Here is an 8,016-nt window from a genome sequence, read left to right as displayed (position 1 = left end):
CGCCCTAGTCTCGAACCCAGACCCTTTCGGTCTGGGTCTTCCCTTCAATTAGTTATTGGGTCTGATAAATGTACATGCCGGTGTGAATTATTGAAGGTTGCCCAGCAATTCAACAATCGGCAGCAAGGTTATGTTACAAGGACTACTCTAGATTCTCAAGTGTTTCATCAATGTTAGAAAATCTAAACTTACCTACCCTAGAAAGCAGGAGGAACAGAGCCATAGTACAGATGATGTATAAAATCACTAACAACCTAGCTGGTGTGCCTATTCCACAGAAATGGCTACTTCAACCAACTAGATACCAGAATTGATAGTTTTAAATTTTCCTTTTCCCCTCGACAATCAAACTGTGGAACTTAATCCTCCCTCATATAGTCAACTCCCCCACACACGATCAGTTTTGTACCCTCTTAGATAATTATCACAATCACACCTGTGCGTTATAATCACGTTGATTTCTGCACAGCACACACAAAGAATAATAATTCATCAAATAACATTGTTCTGGCAAGGTGGTTTCCTGTTTTGACCGTAGTGTAATTTAAGTCTTGTAGTTAATTAATTTCATGTTGGTGTATTTGGCAGGACTTGCCAATGGCTTTCAGCACTTACGTACTGTAAAACAATATTACTATGACATGACTGAAGTTGAACTAATTAGCACAGGGAGGTGGATATATCAGTGCTAGTATAGCACCCCCTTGGCTAAGATTTAGGGACTGGTGAAATTCTAGCATCTGTATTCTAAGTTGTAGACTGTGCTCCACTTTGTAGTACTAAAAAATGTAAGGCTACTCCAAATGAGGCCCCTGTCCTCTGCCTGAATCAAGCTTCGGCACCTGAATTATTATTTCTAAATTACTGTGGTACACCGTACATGTATAAATGGAAACCTTGATGGAAACTTCTCAAGACTTATTCTATTTTAAACAACAAAAAGCACAAGAAGCCTCATTCTAAGGCTCACTACCTACATTATATATACCTGATCCCGGTTTGATTTTATGATTGATGTTGAGGTACTCTGCAGTCACATATTACAATAACTGGTTTGGACATCAATCTACATACAACTTGGATGTGCAGTGAATTTGTCGAAAAAATCTTTCAAATAGGTCAGAAAATGTATCACATATATGTGTTGCTATATTCATCAGTGCTGTAGTGATAATGATCAAACCACTTTGTGAGGTACAGTAGACCGTTAGGGTTGACACTGACTCAAGGTTTTGCTAATTACTCTAAATAAATAATTTTACATAAAAGCTGTAGACTACTGTCTATGTAGTTTTCATCTGCACAGAGACAACACCTTGAACACCATGTATGCCTGTGAAAAGTAATATCATTTACACAACCATCACAGTGTTTGCGTACCTCATCTCAGTGGAAATCTGATCAAAATATTCTATGGATACGAGAGAGTTAGTGACACACAGTACACACACACAGAGTACACACACACACAGAGTACACCCAGACAGAGAGTACACACACAGAGAGTACACACACGCACACAGAGTATACAGACACATGCAGTACACACACAACACACACACACACAGTATACACGCTCAGTACACACACACACAGTATACACGCTCAGTACACACACACACACACGCACTCACAGAAACACACACAGTATACACACACAGAGTACATGCACGCACACACACACACATAATGCAATGTTAATAAGGTACACCATAGGACACTTATTTATGATCACACTTCTATTTCTAATTCATACGCATTACAGTGGGGGCTAAAGACCCTCTCCCAATTAATAATATAGAGGGGGCTAACCCTATCCAATTAAAATACTCTAATAGAGCTTTAGATATGCTAGTAAACTACATTTTCTAAAATTCAGAAAATCAATAGTTCCAAAATCCTTGTTGGGGCAAAGCCCCCTAGGGAGAGCACATGTAGCAGCACCAGCCCCAAGGCCTTTTTGACTCACACTTCATACATACCATTATAATTTCCTGTTATTGTTGCTTGGTGTATTCAATGCTATTCATATAGCATTTTTGATGATCCAGATGAGACGTTTCAAGACACCAAGCTACTTGTGCAGTACATTGGTGACCCTGAAAAGAATTACAAAATATGCAGAATTATCAATATAATTGTTACAAATTACTGAATATATTGTAAACAAAACGTAATTGCTTTCGAGGAACCATCATGGTCATAATGTTTTCAGACTAGCCACTGTGACTCGGTAACTAGTGGTAAAGAATGATTAAACTTTGCGAATTACTGAAAATTCTACAAACCAATGAGTGCCAAGGTATTAAGTCCATTGTTTAAACATGCACCAGAACGTTTATGATACAGGTGGCATTGGTTGAACTATGTAGGTTTACCATTGACACACACAGTTACTGACAGGCAGACAGGTATACTTGATCGCTGGAAGAGTGACCACTTAAAATGCATACATACGGATGGGAAATATGAGAAAATATTTTGGGACAGCCATACAAAGGTGACCAATACAAAAGGGACCATGGACCAGCATCGTCATTATTAGCATTAAATAGTATATACATGCACTTTTATATCCCTCAGATCAGGACACCTCACTAACAAGTCCACCTTGATAATCGGGACACGTGTTCATTGTGCCCCCCCCCCCTCCCATGTATGTGTTGAGCTGGATTCTCAAAAAGCAGAAGTGTAGTTATACCTAGGCACAATAGGCGCTGGTGCTCATGTAATAAGTCCAGTGAAAGTGGCAGAACATGCCATTTCAACTTCCCGGCCATAACTCATACATTCTCTTCTTTTCATATTTATCAGATAATTTCCATATAATGCCTAGCATCACATTTTGACATTTAAGCAGTTGAAGGTTGAAAGTTCCAAGGAGGGTTGTGCTAGTAAACTACTTACAGGAGCTATACTGGATAATTAAATGATGGGAAACAGACTAAAGGCTCAGTTCTACCATTGTCTGTAATGCACGAGGAAGATAGGGTTGGAGGAGTCACAGTCACTGCTATTCATTGCTAATTGAGCTCACTGAGCTGTAGTACGTATAACGTATAAAGAGCCGTGTGATAATAATAATAAAGTGAAAAAAGAAGTTGATAGTTCCCACTGTTAGAAGTCAATCTGCTGCGATCATTTAGTTTCAGCTTGTAAATTATTCATGCAGTAATTTTAATAGTGTAGCATAATAAGCTGCATCATCAGCTAGCAGTGTAGTATAGTTAGCTAGGTATACGAGTATGCACTTTTTAACAGATTTCTAGAACTAAAGAGTCCATAGTTGAGTTTCAATAGCTTGAATGTGGGGACAATCAGACCTTGTGCCTGGGCTGTTCTGAAGGCTACCGACATCAAATCAAAGATGGACTCAGTTCTGACACTTTTTTGCATTGGTGAATTTTCTGCCAACAATTGTGATCATGAGTGCATTATGACTGGATGAACACTTTTATCAGAAAATACCCTCACACCTTCAGATCATGGTCCTAGTTGGCAGATGGATGGGTGAATCAGTGTATTAACTTCTCACTTGGGGGATTTAAAGGTGGTCGATATACAGAGGTGGCATTTTTAAGAAATTGGTTGCTAAGACAGGCTCCACTGTACTTCATACAGACTGTACAATATCACTGTATTCTCTCACCTTTATTACCTTCCCAGCATTTTTGACCAGGTGTGTAAATGAATAGGGGTTAATTAACACTGCTGGGCATTTATTTTAGATAAGTTTACTGACCTAGGTAGCAAAATTTAATTGGACTCGTGAACAGCATTTATAATTGTAATGCATGTTGACCCATAGTCATGAACATAACACACTACTCATGCACTTTCATCCAAGAGTTTACAATAGAAGCTAGGCTCGTCTTTAAAGAAAAAAAAACATATACTACATATTAAAATAAACATACATCATCTAGATGTTTCCTGACAAAGTAGCCTAAAAAGAAACATATAAGTCCATCACACTGTACATGCACCATGACACTGACATCCACATACAAAACTATAGACTAGGGTATTTCCGTGATACACGTGTCCATGTATGCCTCGCATGTATTAAGTATACAAGCGAGAGTTTGTAAAATTCAGAATAATGGAATAAGTGAAAATTAAATTCTAAACCTCGTGCTGTCATTTTTACTCTATCACCCCATAGCAAGTAGTAGTGATAGTAGAATACCAGAACAGTACTCAGGGTAATCTTCAAATAAAATGTACACAAAACTATTTACTCTAGAACAATCTAACTATTAAAGCTTAACTACTTTCAAATACACTTCACTACAAATTCACTACAAAACCACTGTATACGTTCTTTCTGCTACACTTTCTTATACCACCTGTCACATATTAAATTTATTATAGTTGGCCTCTATATAGTGATGAAGGCTAAAAACAGCATTTAGTCTTCCCCCACTATTAGCAGCCATTTTATGTTTGTGATACCATTTTGTATAGACGTCATCGAGGCTGGTTGTAGTCATCTGTAGAATGCTACTGATATTTATTTACTCTGTATGATTGTCAGACATCTCATTCTTGCTGCAATAAATGTGATGTCATAGTTTAATTACATTCTACTGTTACAACTCTGTAATGCTGCTATAGTAACCAGACCCTTCTTATTTATGCAAGCAGCTACTTTGATGCATGCCTACATTGGGATTCTTTCTATTTTGTTACTGACTCCATGAGACTTTCTCTAGTGAGATAGCATTTTATAAAATGTCAACCTTCTTCCACTACCTGGTTGTCCGAAGGCACTTTACAAACAATAAGAGTTATATGTCTATTCCTGTTTGTCATTGGAGGATGAACATGTAAGGCCACTCCAAACAAATTCTCTGTTTGTCATCTTGGATTCAGGAATATTTGCATGCGGGTGGGTGAGCGGTCCATTTCCATTATTTCATTATAGATTTTCAAGCCATTATTTGTCTGGCATCTCCAAAAAGGTTGCATAAAAGCATGCTTAAGCTTGTTCCTTCCTTTGTAAGTTGCAAAATAATACAAACGTGAAGTTTGTGCTGACTTGATAGCAATACTAACATGTGAGCTGACACTGTTTCAAGATAGCTTTTACTGAACCTATCAGTAAAATAATGGAAGAATACGGAATAATGGAATATTTAGAACTGGCAGTAACCAGATTCGGATGGTGGACGGGAAACAGAGAATTTATTTCAAGGGGGTGTCATGTAGGTATGCGCTGTACGTAGATCTGCGACCGTGGTCAAAGTCTTGACCGGCCGAAATTTTGCTTTGACCTGTGACTAAGAGCCTTTTTCGACCTTTGACCGGTGACTTAGCGACGATATTTCAGCACTTTTCGATTGTGGGTTGGAAGCTTTTACCCTTGACCATTGAATTGGTACGATTTTGGTGGCCTTGACCTTTGACTTAGACCACGGTCGCAGATCTACCTACAGTGAGTGCCTGTGTGTCACCCCCTTGTATTTGTAGTGGCCTAATAGGCAGGGGCTGTATCCGTGCTGCACTTATGGTACAACCATATATATACAAACTATGGTACAACAATACTCCACATAGTCTCGTGCGCCCGACATAAAGGGTCAGTCGGGCGCACGAGACTATACTCCAAAGCACATGAAACTTACCAACACCGATCACCTCAGTTAAATTGAGCAACCTTTTCCATTCTATTAAATTTGTGCCACCGGCTAATTTTTACCTCCTTGTCCCTAGAGGGATAGTTAAGCAGTAATAACCCATGAACACTCCCGGGGAACACTCTCATCTGATTGATGGGGTTTAATAGGAATATTTATTCGCACGTGACAGCTTTGTTGTAGTCATGGCGAGAGTCACGGTGAGAGTCACAGCGGATGCCGTGGCAACGTGTTCAGATGATTTGAGAAATTCTATGGCCATTGTAAGACACAGCGAGAAATATTATGATCATCACTCCAATCAATGGCTGATTGCAGGTATGTTCTAGTACCATATATGGATATTTATAATGATCATTATAAAAATAAGAGAGAAAACGTCTTGTTTTATTAAGACAACATACATACATTTTTTTGTATCCGTGGCATTCTTGTGGAACACTATTCCTGAGGACATTTGGCATGAAGTCAGGTTAAACATTTCAGATCTAGTTTATTTTAATGTGATTGTTTAATTCTGTACTTGTATTGTGTATGTTGTTCTGTTTTTGTGATTGTATGTTTGTAACTGTAAAGATTGTATGTAAGGGTATCACCTTGTACAGGCACATGCCTTTTGTGTATCCCTTTAAACAATTTGATAATAATAATAATAAATGATACATACATACATACAGGGAAGGAAAAGGGGCCTAGACTCAGGGCTACACAGCTAGCTGAAACACAGGTAGCTGGATCCCTGGCAACACAAAAAAAAACATACATTGTTTGAGTGTGTAAGGAAGAATGGTTGTTGTTACTGTAAAGCTTTACAGTGACCAGCACTGAAGGCCTGACAGCAACATGTTCTGTCAAATCGTAACATGGTCAGATGAACTCTTATCAGTACACCAGCTGCTGTATAGACCCTTTTCAGGTGAGCTGCTGCCATAGCAACATCTGCCATCTTGGAGTACAACCCGTTTTGCAACCCTGGTAGCATTGCTTTCTATAAGAGTAAAACAATACCCAGGAAGTAGAGCTTCTTCTGCATTTCACAGCAAAGGTTAACCTGGTTAAACGTACGCTTTCCCCCACGCTACCAGGGTTTCAAAATGGGTTTTACTCCAAAATGGCGGATGTTGCTATGGCAGCAGCTTACCTGAAAAGGGTCTATAGAATATATAGTTAGTTTATACCTACACCGTAATGTTTGTGCAAATGTTTCCAGGGCAAAATCTTGCCATATGTGCTGCAGCCATAGTGTAGAGTTTTTCGGAGTTGGCTCTTATAAATCTAATTGATAAGTGTCGTGACAGAGAAAAAGTAGTTTGTTGTCAGTTACATAAAAATCACACATGCTGTATTATCTGAGCATACAATTGTGACTTCATGTGCGAAAACCAGTCTTATCCCCCAAAATACAAATGCTGGTTTAAGTATTCAAAGTATTGTAGCTTACCAATGGCTGTAGCTATGTGAATAAGAATTTCACACACTTCCCACTAACTCCTTACCTTTAATTGTGTATTTATAAACATTGAACCCAGTGTTTGCATGTGTATGTGTGCTGTGTGTGTGTTTGTGCATTGCTTTCCTTGAAAATGAATCATAATTATGTCTTCTTTAGATCAATGGAGAGAGTGACAAGAAGAGACATTACTAGGTGTTAAGATAAGAGGGAGGGCTGGTGTGTCTGGGTAAGGAAGGATTGTTGCCTAATTGCCTAAACAGGTGTGTGTGCGTGCGTGCATTTGTTTGTGTGTGTGTGTGTGTTAGAGCTGAGCGATACTGCCATTTTAGTATCATGATCGATACTAAAGCCACTATTCACGATACTGAATAGTTCACGATACTTACAAATATGTCAATCATAGCTGGTGCTACATAGTGTATTCCTCAATATTCATGCAGGAAGTCTTTAAAAGTAGCATCAAACTAGCCACTGTCATCCTTGTTTACAGTAACAGTTATTGTAACACATGCTTTGAAGTTATGTTATGGTGTTCACACCTCTCTGCAGGAGTAACCATGTTATGACTTACAAGGATTCTTGAGCCTAATACAGCATAGCAAATGGATTTTAACAACAATAATGTACAGGCATGGTATCACGATAGTTAATAACAAAATATCGCGATATCGATTCTTTCAAAATATCGTGATATATCGCTAAAACGGTAGTATCGCTCAGCCCTAGTGTGTGTGTGTGTGTGTGTGTGTGTGCCTGTGTGCATGCGTGCATGCGGACAGTGCAAGCAAATGTCAACTGTCCAGCATGTAACATAGTGGGTAAAAGTCCAGATAGGACTTCGGGTGCCCACACCTTTACCTGTGAGACATGGTACAGCTTCCTGTGGGTTACTAATCCTACCACAGAAGGAATTGCCTACGCTAA

General features: G+C 38.9%; 1 long non-coding RNA gene across 1 annotated transcript; it reads right to left on the bottom strand.

Annotated features, from left to right (window-relative positions):
* Positions 1-945: 945 nt before the first annotated feature.
* On the bottom strand, positions 946-5,902 carry LOC136247302 (uncharacterized). The gene is made up of 4 exons (XR_010697350.1): positions 5,628-5,902; positions 1,983-2,099; positions 1,381-1,411; positions 946-1,333 (listed from the first exon to the last, which is right to left on the bottom strand). It is a non-coding gene; the product is annotated as an uncharacterized lncRNA (long non-coding RNA).
* Positions 5,903-8,016: the final 2,114 nt, after the last annotated feature.

The sequence above is a fragment of the Dysidea avara genome, chromosome 2 (genome assembly GCF_963678975.1).
Source record: "Dysidea avara chromosome 2, odDysAvar1.4, whole genome shotgun sequence".
Lineage (NCBI taxonomy): Eukaryota > Metazoa > Porifera > Demospongiae > Dictyoceratida > Dysideidae > Dysidea > Dysidea avara.
The sequence above is the reverse complement of the archived record's forward strand: the minus strand, read 5'-3'. Positions and strand labels throughout refer to the sequence as shown.